Below are 18,775 nucleotides of genomic sequence, written 5' to 3' on the forward strand. Positions count from 1 at the left end.
TAGATAATTTTTTAAGCCTTGGAATTAATAACACCATGAAAGCCAAGAAAAAACGATGTAAGTTTTGATAACAAAAAAGTTAATAAAAAGATGGAAAATAACTAGTAAGAGTAAGAAAAATAGAAATCTATGCAAGAGATTTAACATCTGAATAAATGTATTTAAGGAAAGAAAGAATTGAGACAGGATTAAACAATGAATGATGTAATTTAAGAACATTTTCCAGAATTAAAGGACTTAGATTTCTAAATGTAAAAGACTTATCTAGCACCCAAGACAATGGGGTAAAAAAGTTGTACTCCAAGGTATATCACTATGAAATTTCCAAATAATAGAAAAAAGAAGTTCTATAAGCTCACAGAAAGGAGAGAATAGGAAGGCTCATAAAAAAAAAAAAAAAAAAAGAATGTCTTCCTTCTACACAGCAACACAAATAACCAAGAATATGAAATCATGCCTTCAAAATTCTGAAACGAAATAATGATCAACCAAACAGAATTTTATTGCAGCCAAAATATCAACAAAGCGTTAAGATAAATTAAAGATATCTTCTGACAATCAGTATCTCAAAATATTCACATGTCATTTCAAAAAATATGTTTTAGAATATGACACACCGAAATCAATGAGAAAAAAAGAATATATGAGAATATAGAAAACATAAAAATCTAACAATGGAGAAAGGGAATCTCTATGAGGATGATGACAGGAAATTTCATGGTGACAGTTGAATTCTGAATGGACAAAATATCTAGTGAAGTTGGCCCAGATTCTTATTCATTATTGTGCTGATTTAACCACATACTGAGAAAAGTTTTATTCTCTCCTTCATGCCATATAATATTTTTTCTTTGGTGGACTTGTAGGAGCTAGAGGTAAACCATAGTAATTTGAGAGGCAGAACATGCAAAGCAGCCCCAAACTCCCTTCCATGCCCCTATGGAATACCTGGTACCTGTCCCAGATCACAGCTCTGCCAGACAACTGGACAGTGGTGATCCTTGTGATCCTTGTGTTTTGATACCTACTCTAGGCCACATGCTCTGGCTTTCTCAGAAAACAACCTTGAAATCATGCTGTAAAATCTTGGTTCAACTCATCTTCTTCAGAAAACGTTTGTCTAATAATACAACTATTGCCTTTTCTTGAACTTGCAGAGTGCTAATTATGAATACTTCATATTCATTTGGATTAACAGTGGTTGATATAATTTTTTTTAAATCCTTAAAAAAATGAAATAAGAGGAAGGGCAAAAGCTTAAAAAAATATGCCAAACCAATGATAACAACAAATATTCTAAAAAAAAAAAAATCAAACGAATATTAATTACAGATAAAGTATATTTTAAGGCCATGAAAAGCAGACTCATTCTGTGTTGATAAAGTGTACAACCCACAATGAAAATATAATAGTCTTCAATATGTACATGTGTTGTGATATGTTAATGCATACTGATAACTCACATCAGAATTCATGAAACAAATGCTGTCTGGAAATTGATGGATATAAAATTGTCATGGGAAACTTGAACTTGACAAAAGAAATACACAGAAAATATGACAAAAAAATTAATATTAAGAACTATTTATGACAAACCCATAGGCAATATCATGCTGAATGGGCAAAAGCTGGAAGCATTCCCTTTGCAAACTGGCACAAAAAAGAATGCCTCTCTCACCACTCCTATTCAACATAGTATTGGAAGTTCCAGCTAGGACAATCAGACAAGAGAAAGAAAGAAAGCATATTCAAATAGGAAAACAGGAAGTCAAATTGTCCCTATTTGAAGATGACATGATTCTATATTTAGAAAACCCCATCATCTCAGCCCAAAAACTTCTTAAGCTGATAAGCAACTTCAGCAAAGTCTCAAGATAAAAAAAATCAATGTGCAAAAATCAAAAGCATTCCTGCATACCAACAATAGACAAGCAGAGAGCCAAATCATGAGTGAACTCCCATTCACAATTACCACAAATAGAATAAAATACTTAGGAATACAACTTAAAAGGGACGTGAAGAACCTCTTCAAAAAGAACTACAAACCACTGCTCAAGGAAATAAAAGAAGACACAAACAAATGAAAACACATACCATGCTCATGGATAGGAAGAATCAATATCTTGAAAATGGCCCTACTGCCCAAAGTAATTTATAGACTGAATGCTATTTTCAACAAGTTAACAGTGACTTTCTTTGCAGAATTAGAAAAAACTACTTTAAATTTCATACGGAATCAAAAAAGAGCCCGTATAGCCAAGACAATCCTAAGCAAAAAGAAGAAAGCTGGCAGTGTCATGCTACCTGACTTCAAACTATACTACAAGTCTACAGTAACAAAAGCAGCATGGTACTGGTACCAAAACAGACATATAGACCAATGGAACAGAACAGAGTCCTCAGAAACAACACCACACATCTACAGCCATCTGATCTTCAACAAACCTGACAAAAACAAGCAATAGAGAAAGGATTCCTTATTTAATACATGGTGCTGGGAAAACTGTCTAGCTATATGCAGAAAACAGAAACTGGACCCCTTCTTTACACCTTATACAAAAATTAACTCAAGATGGATTAAAGACTTAAATGTAAAACCCCAAACCATAAGAACCCTAGGCAAAAACCTAGGCAATACCATTTAGGACATAGGCATGGGCAAAGACTTCATGACTAAAACACCAAAAGTATTTACAACAAGAGCCAAAATTGATGAATGAGATCTAATCAAACTAAAGAGCTTCTGCACAGAAAAAGAAACTATCATCAGAGTGAACAGGCAACCTACAGAATGGGAGAAAATTTTTGCAAGCTACCCATCTGATAAAGGTACAATATCCAGAATCTATAAGGAACTTAAACAAATTTACAAGAAAAAACCAACCCCATCAAACACTGGACAAAGGATATAAACAAACACTTCTTAAAAGAAGACATTTACACAGCCAACAAATATATGAAAAAAAAAGTTCATTATCACTGGTCATTAGAGAAAGGTAAATCAAAACCACAATGTGGTACCATCTCATGCCAGTTAGAATGGTGATCATTAAAAAGTCAGGAGACAACAGATGCTGAAGAGGATGTGAAGAAATAGGAATGCTTTTACACGGTTGGTGGGAGTGTAATTAGTTCAACCATTATGGAAGATAGTGTGGCGATTTCTCAAGGATCTAGAACCCTAAATACCATTTGACCCAGCAATCCCATTACTGGGTATATACCCAAAGGACTATAAATCATTCAACTATAAAGACACATGCATATGTATGTTTACTGCAGCACTATTAACAATAGCAAAGACTTGGAACCAACCCAAATGCCCATCAATGATAGACTGGATAAAGAAAATGTGGCACATATACACCATGGAATACTATGCAGCCATAAAAAAATGAGTTCCTGTCCTTTGCAGGGACATGGACGAAGCTAGAAACCATCACTCCCAGCAAACTAACACAGGAACAGAAAACCAAACACCACATGTTCTCGCTCATAAGTGGGAGTTGAACAATGAGAACATATGAACATCACTCACTGGAGCCTGTCAGGGAATGGGGGGCAAGGGGAAGGAGAGCATTAGGAGAAATACCGAATGCATGGGGGGCTTAAAACCTAGATGATGGGTTGATAGGTGCAGCAAACTACCATGGCACATGTATACCTATGTAACAAACCTACATGTTCTGCACATGTATCCCAGAACTTAAAGTAAAATAAAAATAATGAATTTGTATGCTACATTTATCTAGATAAGATTCACATTTTAAGGAAAACATATTACTAGAATTGAACCAATAGGAAGAAAAATCTCAATAATTACTTCCCCAAAAAGACGCTGGAGTCAAATGGTTATGATGGTAAATTTTCTCAATTTTCAAGGAAGAATATGAGAATATTTATATAGTCTCATTTTGAGGATTATGCTTCTACATATGCAAGTGAAGGCAGACTCAAAAAGCAGAATATAAATAGTACCTAAATGCTTTATGTGAAAAATAAATAAAATGTAAAATGAAATGACAATCTTAGAAGAGGAGAAGAAAATTGTGAATATATATGACAGAAATTTAATATCCTTAATATGTAGGAGTTCTTAGAAGCAAATTAAAATTATAGAGGGCACAAAGGGCAAAATATTGAGGTTTGCTCAGGTTTGTGTGATGGGCACACAGACAGGTTGCTCAGAAAGAATTACAAACGACCAAAAGGCTATGAAAAAATTATTTGATGACTATTATTTAAAGAAATGCAAATTACATCCACAATGACACCTAATTTTAATCTGTTTCATGAAGGTTAAATACAATAATTATTATAATGTATTGCTATAAAAGGTGGGAAGTGGGAATTGCCAAAACCATCTAGGAAAGAAATATGAAATAGTAAAGGAAGAGATATTAAAGCTGACATAATGTTTTTGCCCAAAAAACCCAGTTCTAGAAAATGACCTTAGGAAAATAATTATACATGCACAAATTGATATATAAGAACAATATGGATGTTTTCATGATAAAGTGAAAATAAGGTGAGTTTCATTAAAAAGTGAGAAACATTCCATATGTGTATCAAAATTGAATGGTTTGCATATAAGGTGATTTATCTACTTAAGAAGTTGTTTTAACCATGAGAAATCATAGTAACAATTAAAACTTTTGGAAATTTCTGTAATATTGTGTAAATTAAATAACTCAATAGAAAATTACATATGTGGTACAATCCCAATATAAACATGTTTGAGCATGGATGCATGTGTTTTATGTGTATACAATTATACACAAATGTGAAGAAGAAAAGGCTAACAATTCTACAAATATTTAACTGTGCTTATTTTTGAGTGATGGAATTAAGAGTGAGATTGCTTTTCTATTTTTTCTATTCATATTCTACTTAATATTTTTATTCAGAAATAGTAAACATTCCAAACAGCAAGCTGCAACCCTCTTCAATGGAATTGGAAAGTGACAAATATGAAATGAATGGTTCTCCAAGGCATTTGATTGCTATTAGAATAGGCTTAGTCTTCCTACTGGCAGAAAAAAATCCAAAATAACCAATAAAACTTGTTCACACAACTGTGCTGACAATGATATTAATGCCTAGAACAACACAGCAGTTAACTAAGGGAAAACCATGCTGGGTTTGACTCAATGAGAACCAGAGGAGGGTAAAAGCAAATGGAAAAAGATGAAATTGACAGGAAAAGCAAAGGGTAATTTCAAGCTCCCGGCCTGGGTGGGCAGTTTGGGTGGGAAACTAACCTCTCCAGAGTTTGGGTTCACTGACCACAAGCGAAACAAGGATTGGCAGAGCAGGCCAGATCGAGGCAAATAGTTATAAAAGTGTTCTGCCCTGTAAGTACCACCCTGAAATATAATTAACCAGAAGAACAAAAGAAAACAGTGCCCAGGGTTTCTCCATTCAGGAAACAAATCTAAAGAGCAGGAACTGGAGCCATGTGCCAACACTTCCCCAAGATCAGAGGCCAAGAAAATAGCATAATATCTGAAAAATAAATTTGGTTAGATTTTCGCAGGACTTTCTAACTCACCTCTTTGGAATTGTACTGTTTAGTTCTAAGGGCCACTTATGAAAGAAGACTGGGTATTAATTCTATCCTAAAACCATAACAATTATGAAGTTATGTTTACATGGTATATTTACTTTGATAAACTATATGAGTTATTTCTGACATATTGGAAGCAAGAGCTAATCTACCTGGATTATGAAAAGGTTTATTCTACTTTAAATATAAACACACACACATACACATACTCATATACTTATAAGTATGTATATGTCGATTTAGTAGCTTCAATTCTTTTTTTTTTCCCTTAATCCATTTACACATTCAACCATTCAACAAATGTTCTCTAAATGCAGGACATTTACTATGCCCTAGGCATTAAGAAGTATATAAAGTTATACAAGTCACATGCATACTTTTTAAAATCTAGTGGGGGGGGATAAAATATTAATATATAAATATAAATAAAAGGCTCTTACTTTCAAGAATAGGCTAGGCTACCCTATAGTAAATAACAAAAACAACTTGGTACATCAGTGGCTTCCCATAATAAAGGTTTATTTATCATTCACCAAAGTCTTAAGGAGGTAAATTGGTTCTCCAGAGCGATGTTCCATCACATGACGACCCAAGAACACAGGATGCTTCTAAAACATGGCCTCCAAAGTTGCTGTCAAAGGAGAAAAGAGATGGACGAGGCACACTGGCTCTTAATTATCTTAGAGCAAAAATGATGTGTCATTTCGTTTACTATTTGTCAGAACTCAGTAATATCAGCCTTTGGTTGGTTACTCTGTGAAACAGACTCAGCCAAAGATTTACATCCAAGTGGTTTATTTCACAAGTAATCCTAGGAGAAATCAATAATGAATGAGAAACACAAGATATGAAACCTAAGCAAGGAGGCAATTTCAGTCATTATCTATGGATATGCCATTGGATTTGGTGAAATGAACACAGATATAAAACTCAGGCATTTCCACATCTTAAAGATGAGGCAGCATCAGCACCTGGAGGAAACATCTAAAGGTGAATATACCAATCATTAGCAACAAGCTGGCTGATGGGCACACAGACTGGTTACAGGGGATCTGAGGGTCTGGGCGGGGCAGCAATAGTGTCTGCTCCAAGTTGTAACAAAAATTCAAGAGAAGCTGAAAAGTAAGAACTGTCCTCATGAAGAGGAAATTTTGTAGTAAACATGTGGTGTTGAGTCTGCCATGTTCAAGGCTATGTCATGTAAGTAGAGAAGAACACTGCAATAGCTTGGTTATAAGACTGAAGTTTGACAGCTCTGTTCATCCTTCCGGTGATTTGAAAGATTAACAGAACAATGAACAATATCAATTATTTATTGATCAAAGGATGAGTGTGTGTGTTATATATCAGATAAGCATTATACTATTATGTCTAATAAAAGAATATGGACTAAAATTCAGATTTCAACAGTAGTTTCAAAAAGCATAGGAAATCAATGTAAAGAGGGCTATTTTCTTCTTTTAGTAGAAAAGGCTTTTGATGTATTAGCCTTAGAGAAAAATGTTGGCCACTTAAAATTATACATTTATTAATGTAAATGAAGGAAGTTACTTAGCACAATGCCTGCACAAAACAAGTTCTTAATAGATATTTATTTTGACATTACCTAAAACCAAAATAAGAAAGTGACTCCTTAGCAAGCACAAAATAATGTTCATGTATGACAATGTTAAGCTCTTAAGAATTTCTTTATAATAACAAAATTTGTTTTGAAAGAACCTTAAGAGATAAATGATCTGATTGTGATCCAGACATGTAAGAGAAACCTAAACTCAGCCTTCAAGCCCAAATCGATCACATTTCTAATTCAAGTGAAGAACACAAAGCATTTTTTAAAATTCAACATCATTACAGATGTAATAAGTGATCCTTTTCAGAGATTGTCCTACTTACAACTTTGTAGAAATTTCTTAACAGATTTTCTTTCAATCTTGATGAAGTTTTATTCCACGTTTTCCTCTTTTTTGTTAATTTGTTCCATTTTCATGTAATTATGCTACTCATATGGTGATTTTCACATTAATGCATACAGAACTACTATGCTATGTGATTATAATAAAGATGGTTCATGGCCCAATTTTTCCATTGCACTGTCACTAACTAGAAACACAAGAATGGTATCAACCTTAAAATATACCGTACTTGGGTTTAAACAATCACCTCAGTTACAGCATTATCACTATTGAAGGTAAAACCAAAATACTGCACTAATGCTATGCAGCCATAAGAAAAGATGAGTTCATGTCCTTTGCAGGGACATGGATGAAGCTGGAAACCATCATTCTCAGCAAACTAACACAGGAACAGAAAAGCAAACACCGTAAGTTCTCACTTATAAGTGAGAGTTGAACAATGAGAACACATGGACACAGGGAGGGGAACATCACACACTAGGACCTATCAGGGGGTGGGGGTCTAGGGGAGGGATAGCATTAGGAGAAATACCTAATGTAGATGACGGGTTGATGGGTGTGGCAAACCTCCATGGCACATGTATACCTATGTAACAAACCTTCACATTCTGCACACGTGTCCCAGAACTTAAAGTATATTAAAAAAAAAAAAAATCTTGACTGCCAAAAAAATAAAAAAATACAAAAACTGAACAAACACATTGAAAACATTTCATCCATAACACTATGTCCTGAAGATTGTTCCTCACTGATTCTAATGATTTGATCCATCCAAACAAAGAAAAATTCCCAAAAAGAGCAAGTACTGATACACCGATAGCAGGACTGTCCAAAGTCCTGCTAAAAAAAAAATCCTAAAACATTTTTCTTATGCAATTATCCTTAGAGCAGCAAGAACACAGCTCTTAGTTGGCGTTAGCTGCCAAAATGCCAAAATAAAACCCAAAGAGTTGTAAAACTCCCACAAATTTAGTTCAACTGTTTAAAACATATTTTTGAACCCCCTACTATGTGCTGAGCCCTACTGGCTTTTGTAAGTACAAAAAATGTGTAAGACGTTTTCATGCTGATACTGGAGTACACACATTTAATCAAAGCCTGATATCAAGTCTAGACAAATGATGGCTATCTAAAGAATATTCCCAAAGAGATCCATTAGCATTATGATTCAGTCAAAACTGGTGCTTAAATAATAATTAACAATCATTTGTTAAGCTCCCATAGCACTCTAGACTCTGAAATCAACCTAAATATACGAAACTTTCACTCGTTCCCATGGTGATGTTGGGAATAATGGCCCTATTGTTTGAAGGTCTCTCATCTCTAATGACTTATCTGCAAAAAAACACCATGTACATTGAGATGCTTTGTTTCATTACATATAATAGAAAGTTTACACACGGAGACTGCCCGGTACTTTGTACATATGCTACACTATTTGTCCTTAAGTCTAGGGATTTCCTTTACTTGGCATGAATTATAGGAGAAGTGCCTAACACCCAGACTGAGTGAGTTATTCTAGCTTATGGTGGTGTTGGAGAGAAAAGTGCATAAACCAGAGGATGTCATTAGACCAGTGACAATGGAGAAGAAAATATCCAGTGCTGACAGCCCTGCTCACTTGCAAGCTGATGGGTGTCAACGTGCAGAGCAGTACAGACAGAATGGCTTAGGAAGGGGTTTGCCGCATCTGGCAAGAAAGGAAGTGTAACAGCAAAAAGAGAACGAAATATTGTATGTCTGTGTTTGCTCCACCTAGGAAAAGCAGACACAATGAATCTACAGTATGTATAGAGAAGGAACTAACCACATGTATTAATACCGTCTTTGTGCCTCAGCTGTAAAACAGATTCTGGGCTTGTAGTTAAAGTGGCTGCACAGATGGGGACTGTTCCCCTTTCTTTGCAATATTCCATATTCTAATTATGATTTGCACTGCTTCTGGCATGAAAGCAAGGCCACTGATGTGGCCCCAAGAGTAGGCATGATAAAAAGCCAGGCTCATGAACTCATGCGGCTGCTCTTTTCCACTTCCCTCCTCCTCCCTCTGCTAATTCACTATGAAAATTTTCTTTTTTTGGACAGCATTTGGAATTCTTCAGTCTGTCTCTGGTTCCTTTTCACTCCCTGAAAGAAAGAAGATTCAACCTTCTAAAGGAACTCAAGAATTGCTGGCAGGAAAGGAAGCATAGACTGATTAATAATGTGGTACAAAACTCTGTAAGTATATAAAGTGCTAATAGCTGATTATAGTAAAATAACTTTTAAGAACTAACTAAATTATCTTGGAGTCTACATAAAATCCAAGTGCAAAATCTGTATTATAGGGCACAAGTCTCCCAGCTCATATGGTACTTCATTTTGGCTCTATATGTGAAGTTAGTTCATTGTAATCCTTACAGGAATAACACCAAAAAGTTAATGAAAATCTCTAAATATGATGTTCTAAGTCATCTTATTTTATTTTTTTTATTGCCAGTAGAGCCTTACAAATTTTCTGTCCCGTAAAATTGATGTTTAACTAACGAACTTCACCTTAATATTCTGTCAAACTCTTATGAGAACAAATGTTCTTAATAATATCATGTAAACTGTATGGTTGTAAATACAGGAAAGAATTCTACATAATTTGTACAAATGTTTTAGCTCTTTAATATTCTAACACAATTACCAGGTATGCTCTTCTATTTCAGTGTCACCTTTTTAAACAATCAAAGAGAATTTTTCTTCTTTTTTGTCTGTTGCAGTCATTTTTTCCCTCAGAAGCTCAATAATAGCTTTTGCCATTAGGTAATCAGAAGCATTGCTATACTTACTCATCAACTCACTCAGTTTTTCATTCAGCAAATATTTACTGAATACCAACTACGTTCCAGGCATTATTCTAGGAAGTACAGTAGTTCATAAAACAGAATGGAGCAAAAACTCTACCCAATAGAGGTAGATAATAGGTAAAATAAACAAGTAAAGTGTCTAATAAGCTAGATATATGAATAGGTGTCACGGAGAAAAATAAATGAATATATAAACAAACAGAATGGAATATCAAATATTGTGACCAAGAAATGTTTCACTGAAGAAGGACAGTTAAGTGCATCTGTAAAGACAGAAATACAGTTAGATGGATTTATGATAGAAAGTTGTTCTGTAAAGGAAACAAGTACAACAGTTTTAAGGATAGATTATGAGAGAAGTATGCAAGGAAGAGCAAGGTGGTGAATGTGGCCAAAATAGATTAACAAGTAGATGATGATCACAGAGCCCTGAACAGACCATATTATGAAGAACAATGTAAGCTCATTCCTGCTCTGTTTAAAATGAGAAGACATTGGACAGTTTGTGTAAAAGAGTGACATGTATGAATTTAAGCTTTATAAATCTCTTATATTGATGATAAACTGTTGGGATAACAAAGTCAGAAATAAAGATACTAGTTAGAAGGTTATTGCAATTACTTAGACAAAAATTGATAATGATCTGGAATGAACTAAGAGCCGTGAAGAGAGTAGAGATTGGTTGGATTAATGATGTATTTTAAAGGTACAGTGAGCAGCACTTGGTGACAGATTGGACACAGGTTATGAAAGGAGAAAGGTCACATATGACTCCCAGGATTTAGGTTTGAGAAAATGAAAATGTGGAGTTGCCATTTATGGAAATGGGAAGACTCTTTGAGAGCAAGTTTGGAGAGAAAGATGGAGTGTAACTTTGGACTTGCTAAATTTCAGATGCTTATTGAATATCTAAGAAAAGAGGGCTGAAGTCGAGGAGAGAGACCTAAGCTGGACACATTCATTCAAATAATTTTTAAAATAACGAAAAAGATGAGGTTGTCAAAATAGTGAGAATAGGGAGAAAAGAGCAGAGTCTAAGGACTGAGCCTTGTGATACTTTGGCAATTTGTGTTCTGAGAGGTTAAGAGAAATCCTCAAAGGAGACCAAGAAGTAGCAGTCAGTGAAATAGAAAAAAACTGGAGAGTATAGTATCCTGGAAGCCACATAAGGCAACTTCTAGGGAGGAAGGAGTGATCAACTGTATCAAAATCTGGTAAAAGTTTAAGTAAGATGGTGAATAAATAAGAACCTACCATTGGATTTGGTGATATGGAGGTCGCTGGTACTTTTGATAAGAAAATTTTATTAGAGTAGTGGGTTCAAAAGCTTATTTGGAGAAGGTTTAAGAAAGAAGGTAGTAAAAGAATTGGGGAGTGCATTTAGACAATGTTTTGAAAGGTTTTTCTGTAAAAGGAAATGAGGAAAATCAATGGTAGCCACATGGGAGGATGAAGGCAATAATATCCTCTTTTCAGAGGGGAGGAATAAGAGCATGTTTATAGGTTGACATAAACAATTCAGTAGAAAGTAGGGGGAAATGATACAGGAAGGAGAAGAATATCCTGAAGCAGGAGAGAAAGCAAGCAGTCTCCTGCCACATGGAGAGATTGTCATTGGATGGGAACACCCTTAAGTCATCCACTGTCCAAGAAACACATGCAAGTATGTGGTTTGTTATGATGGCAGGAGCTTACGGAAACTCTCTTTTAAGTGTTTCTATTTTCTCTGGAAACAAGGTCATCAGCTAGGAGTTAGGGTTTAGGAGAAAGTACTGGAAGTTAGAGGAGAGAATAAAAAGTATGACGTATTTTTCAGGGAGAGTGGTAGAATGAATGATGTGAAGAAATATGATTGTCAGGTGGCATTAAGGACCCACTTGAGATTAGACGTTATAAAGTTGAAAGAAGACAATCATTAGGGTTATGTTTTTCTACAACCATGTCTAGCAGTATAAAAGCAGATGTGGAGAAAGTAGAGAGATGGATTTAATCACAGGTTAGCTAGGGATGAAAATGTCAACACAGATACACTGTAAGGAGAGAAGATTATTATAATGATAGATCATGGAATGTAAGGTGATTAAATAAAAGGACCAAAAGTTGTGCTAATGGACAAGAAAAAAGTGGTATAAACAGTTGATTTCAGCCCCAGTGGGATATAGTGGGAGTGAACTGGAAAGACAAGTGGTGATCATAGAGAGAAATGCCTGAAATTGACATCTTTAAAAGTTAACAATTGTTGGTAAAAACAAGAAACTATACTGTGTAGCCATAGTACCAACAGTCTTACATAGATGGAAGGTGATAATTTAAGAGGAAAGGATATCAAAGAACTGAGAAACTGATTGAAAATAGGTTTTGAAATCACAAAGAATTAAATCAGGAATAGTTTGGAGAAGAGCAACTTTTACCTAAAAACTAAACTGCTGAAGGAAAAAGAGAGAGTGACCTCGAGGTCAGTAAATGAGCGCAACAAGGATGGAAGGGTAATGTATAGTCTCCCAGCATGAGCTTTAAAGCTGCAAAGATGTGCAAGTGAAAGAGAACAGATTACCTAGAAGTGGCAATGAGCAACAAGTGCATCTGCCCCATCTCCAGGCGAGTTTTTAAAAATACTTTTAAAAAGCATTTTTCACTTTTATTGTTTAAAGTTCTCAGACGATGCCTGCCATATGATTCAACCTAATTTTTCAGACAATTAAATTGTATGATTGCTATTATTTACATCCTCTATTATATGGCTAGAAAACTGTCAAAAGTCATGCACATAAAGTTTACATTATTCCATTAATCAAATGTGAATGGACAGAAAACAAACTCACTTAAATATTCTTTTGGTTTTTAAGTTGGAACTCTCAAACAATAATAAAGGTACATCCTCCTGGGACTGGGCGCAGTGGCTCACGCCTGTAATCCTACCACTTTGGGAGGTCGAGGTGGGCAAATCACGAGGTCAGGAGATTGAGACCATCTTGGCTAAACAGTGAAACCCCATCTCTACTAAAAATACAAAAAATTAGCCAGGTATGGTGGTGCACGCCTGCAGTCCCAGCTACTCAGGAGGCTGAGGCAGGAGAATAGCTTGAACCTGGGAGGCAGAAGTTGCAGTGAGCCGAGATCGCGACACTGCACTCCAGCCTGGGCGAAAGAGCGAGACTCCATCTCAAAAAAAAAAAAAAATAATAAGATAAATCTTCCTTTATGTGTTGCTTTGAAGCCTGGGAGTCGAGTGTGGCACCAGTGGGAGATGACTGCTGGCACAATTATAGACAAGCCAGCCTGCCATGTGGCACTAAACACCCATGCTGCAGCCATGATCTCAGTCTTTCAGGCACTCTACCTAAGGTGATCTAGAAACTGGTGTTAGTCTACCACATTAATAAGAAATATTACATTTGTTTCTTTTCTGTAAGGTGTGTGGTATATAGTTAATTGTACAAACAGGGCCAGATAAAAAGTCAAGTGCTTAATTATAAAAGATTAAAGACCCAATTCAAAACTATTTTTTGAGGTTATTGTATCATCTGTTAGTTTTTCATTTATTCTCTCAAACAACATGTTTCGAGTGCCTCATATATGCGAGGCACTTTGCTGGCCAGTGGAGTGGCGAATGGAACCTTAACTTGTGAGAGTTTACAATCTTCTTGCTCTTATGAAAAGTAAGAGTTATTCACCGCCAAAAAGGCAAGATATATATGCACCCACACAAATATATGGGGGTGAGAATAATTTTCATTTGAATATGTTCTCCTATGTATTTCCTTAAAACTCTTGTGAAAACTGAATATATGTAGGAGGTCTTACAAAACTTGGAATGAAGAATCAAATCAAAAATTCAGAGAAAACCAGCTTCTAGGTAAATCTCCTGTGACTTTGAAAGTTAGAAATAAATGTTTCTGTCACCCCTGACGTGGGGACTAGGTGATTAAAATCAACTCATATATCTTCTTTAAAAAAAAAAAAGTATGAATACTAAAAACATAGATAAGATTAAATAAAAGCAAGAGAGACCGAGGGTTTAAAAAAATGCATTTGGCCATGATTCCTCTTAGGAGCAGCTAAGACAAAATAGAGTAGTGTTGCAGAAAGAAATGAAAATCCCCAAGGCAACCTAGCAAAGGAAGAAGAGGCTCTCTTAAAGTATAAATGGGTCTTTGTTGAATTTTAACAAGCCCTCAATGCACAGATTCCTGGAGATGTCTGAAGTTCTTCATTTAATGTAAAAATACTTTACACTTTTCCTTAAACAAAAAAAAAAAAAAAAAAAAACCACCCCACTGGCAGGGAGCCAAAGCTTGCACATTTTTTGAGCCACCACAGGAAAAGAGAAAGATGAGAGAGGCCAAGCACTTCCACATTCACACTAGAGGAAGAATGTGCCCCACTTCCCCGAGTTCTAATCAGTGGCAGTTCTGGATCCTGATTAATGAGCCCTTCCATGCTCTTGGCCTTTCTACCCCCAACTACTGCTCTATAGTTTCAATTTTCACTCCAAATCTGGAAATGCCTCCTCAGCGAAGAAAGCCCTAAGATGATGTGGAGGGAATAAACGGGAAACGCAGATATTAGTGCTACCTGGCCAGCAGGAAATTTGAACTGTATCAACTGAGATGGCCCAAAGAGCTGTTGAAATGTAAGGTGAAGTTCAGAATGGGACTACTATGTCAAGAATATGAATTTGAATTTCTTTTTGGAGGAGAGAGAAGGGGGTCAAAGTTTGAATTAAAAGTTTATGAGTCAATGGGACACACCATCACTTTTTTGTTGTGTCCTGCTCTGGACTGAGACTTCTCTGAGTCACAGCTGCAGGGAGTCTTTTTAGTACTTAACCTTCTGAAAAGGACTTTCTGCACCATTTGGGTGGCTGAGCTGGACTAGCTTATCAATGGACTATGATTTATTTAAATATATAAATATGACATTGACAGACATATGTAATAATAATAAAACACCTGTATTTGCATATGATTTACTGGGCACTGTTTGGGTTTTATAAATATTAACTCATTTAACCTCAACAGCATGGCTATATGGTATGAAAACTGAAACACAGGAAATGCAAGTAATTCATCCATGGTCCCACAGCTAGGAAATGGTAGTCCTGGGAATTGATGATGGTTCCAGAGTTGGTGCTCACAAGTAATAAACCATCTGCTTCACTTTTCCAATCAAATCTCTGATATGAACACTAGTGATAATTTTCAAACATGTATAGATGCACAAGAGGAACTAACACTTTAGTAAAGTAGAAAAGGAAGGAGTATATAAGAAGGCAACATAAAACAGTGGTTAAGAATTGAAACCGAATTTGAGTTCTGCCTTCTGCCTGTTTCCAAGCAGACTTGGACAAGTAGAAACCTCTTTAAGACTCAGTTTTCCCACCTGTAGTATGGGAGCAATAGCATTACTGTAAAGTTAAATGAGATGATACATATTAGGTAACATACAAGTAACGTAATAACATTATAGTAAATTTCAGCAATTACTTTAATGTCTTTTATATACGTTGCCCCCAAGCAAGCTATTAGTGAACTCACCCCAGTAAAATCTAAATTTTCCATTTATTTTACTCTCAAAATATATATTAAAAGATTATTTTCTGTAGACCACCAAGAATTCGAGAATGGTAAGGGTTTTCTTGGTTTTAAGGGATATGAACATTATTTTTAGTACATCCAAATTTTTGACAAGCTGACCATATGAATGAAGAAATAATTAAATTTAGAAGACACTAAGAAGTGGCTGTCTTAGACACATCAGAACAAATAATGCCTCCTTAAGGAGGAAACTAAGAGTTTGCACACCAATATGTCCCTCACTCTTAGATTTCTTCTAGACCTTCTAGTGTATAGTTAATGTGTCCCTGGAGCAGCAGTTACTTATAGTCAGCATTGTGGCTTATGGTACCAAAAGCAGCTTTGTGACCAGATCACCCTAAGTCACTCTGATGTTTCAAGCTGCCAAAGACTTCGTGGTAAGAAGAATGGTAGAAGGCTTCTATAATTTAAGACCAGAGGGTTTTTGTTTTTTTTTTTTTTTCCACTGGAGTGATTCAATGTGCCTGGTGTGTGCACATGTGTTCCAGTACAGATGGAGACTCAAATGACTATCAGACCCTTTGGTGTGAGTTCAAATTTCCTGAAGGTGTTGGAATGTCTGTAAAACATCAGATGCCCTTTTGCCTGCATTTAAAAAAATAAATATAATTTAATTATACGCTGATGACGTTTTGCTTTATTTTGGGTAAGACTTCACAGTGTCTTTGAAAAATTGTTCACAAAAAACGTTTTCGAGTTTCTGGCAGGTAGCTGACTTTCGTTAAGGAGTTATATCTGATCTGTCTATAACAAAAGACCAGTCTTTGTTTGTGTGTGTTCCCTCCCAAAAAATCTTAAATCTTTATTCTTGTTCCAATACTATTAGTCATATTTTACAGAATTATTGGTGAGCTGCTGTCATCACTCTTACAATGCTTTTTTCCTACTTAAGCTTCAGAAATTTTTTTCAGGGAGCCTTAGGCAATGTTATCAATACAAGTGCTGGGTTTTTTTTTTCCCCCCTAAGCTTTTTGGTAATTGCAAAGTAGGTTTCTCTGATTTCTTAATTTTACATAAATCACAGTTGTTATAGTGAGAGGAAAGAAGCCTTCTGATAATGTTGTACTTTAAAGCAAGTGAATTCTGTAGTCAATGTCTCCCATCAGCTACTCATATATTTTAGGTAATATCTGAGAATCAAAATGCTAAGAAACTGTGTGAGAGGAGGAGACTGGAGACAGATATGACCTTAAGTAGGTACCCATATTTTCATTTTTAACCAGAAACTCAAAACACAAAAGTATTGATCAGTTAAACTACCATCAGCAATTAACCTTGTAAGTAGACTGAAGTGTAGCTTCTTATATTACATGCTTTAAGGAGCACATAACAATTCTATTTGCCCCAATTATTCTTCAGCATAGCAATTCTTGCTCCCTTTATCATGGCAGAAATTTTACCATCAGTCACTCTTATAGATTCCATACCAAAGATTAAATCGATGCCCTTAGAATGCCACTGTGACTATCTAATGCATGCTACTATAACAGTCAGCATAGGCTAGCTTATACTATTCTAACAAACAACCTTCAAATCACTATAACAATACAACAAAGGTTGTTCTTTTTTCTGGTTCAGATTACATCACTATTAGTGCAACAGAGGGCTTCTGTTGAGCACAGTCACCCAGGGACTTTCCTTATCATCACTCTAAAGGAAAAAAGGATTCCTCAGTCTTGCAGTAACAACTGGGTGTTCAACCCTCCAGAGTGACACCTATCACTTCTTCCTACAACTCATTGGCCAGTCCTAATCACATCGTGCCCTACAACTGCAAATGGGCCGCGAACTGCATACAATGTGTCTGAATTTGGGGAATATAAAAGCATTTGCCAAGAGCCCTCAGGACTACCAACAGTTACTTCAAAGAAGGACTTCTGATTTTGAAAATAGCATTTTCCTTTTAACCTGCAAATTTTAAAGTAAGTGCTGAGTGAATAGAGGGAAAGTAGAACAAGTACCATTGAATTGAGAGGCTTCATGGGATGGAAGTCAGAAGGAGAGGACCCTGTTTATTTGGAAGCAAAAACAGGTGTTAGCAATGCAAAAATGAAAGAGGGAGACCAATTTACTATGCAACTTTGTTCATAGCCATTTTGCTTAAAATTACATTGTTTTAATTAGAGTCCATTATTTTAATGCAGATATACTTTAAAATCACACAAAATAATCAAGATTGTTCATGAGAAGATTATCACCAAAAATGTTGCATACATTTACATTTGTGCGGTACTACAATGAACAAAACCAGGTTAATTAACCTGAAATAAAAATCATTGAAATTTGAAATGTACATACACTAAGGTTTATGTATACAAGTTTCTATGCATGTTTAGGTAAGTGTATTATAAGTATCCTCTAGATTCACTAATATGGATAGCTACTTGCCAGATAATCAATTTTACTTTGAGGACTCCATGCCAGCAGCTACAGTTCAGTTTGTCTATTTCATTCTGAGATGTCAATGGCATTATAATTAATCACACTTTTATTTGTAGTCAATCTCTCTAAGCGTTAAGTTACCCATGAATGCCAGATTACTCACTGGTTCTTAATTGTGTCTCAATAACTAATTCCTTTTTATTTCTGCATGGCATCATATTGTATGAATATACTGCAATTCCTCTGTTGATGGACATTTAGGTTGTTTACAGTTTGAGGCTACTATAAATAGAGATGCTTTGAACATATAGGTGCAAGTCTTTGTATGGACATGTTTTCATTTCTCTTGGATATATACCTAGAAGTGGGATGACTAGGCCATAGGAAAGTGTATTTTTTTACTTTTCAAGAAATTGCTAAGCTGTTTTCCAAAGTAATTGCTAAGCTATTTTCCAAAGTAATTCTACCATTTTACATTCCTTT

General features: G+C 35.5%; 1 long non-coding RNA gene across 4 annotated transcripts in view; it reads right to left on the reverse strand.

The window, feature by feature from the left end:
- Positions 1-18,775, reverse strand: part of LOC110742856 — a 157,460-nt gene that overhangs the window by 66,306 nt on the left and 72,379 nt on the right. Inside the window, exon 5 of one of the 4 annotated variants that reach the window (XR_002521047.2) lies at positions 5,235-6,197. The exons of the other annotated variants lie outside the window; for them this stretch is intronic. This is a non-coding gene — a long non-coding RNA (uncharacterized LOC110742856). Of the gene's footprint in view, positions 1-5,234; positions 6,198-18,775 lie in introns of those variants that run through there. 4 annotated transcript variants of the gene reach the window in all.

Source organism: Papio anubis, chromosome 4 (assembly GCF_008728515.1).
Source record: "Papio anubis isolate 15944 chromosome 4, Panubis1.0, whole genome shotgun sequence".
NCBI classification, from domain to species: domain Eukaryota; kingdom Metazoa; phylum Chordata; class Mammalia; order Primates; family Cercopithecidae; genus Papio; species Papio anubis.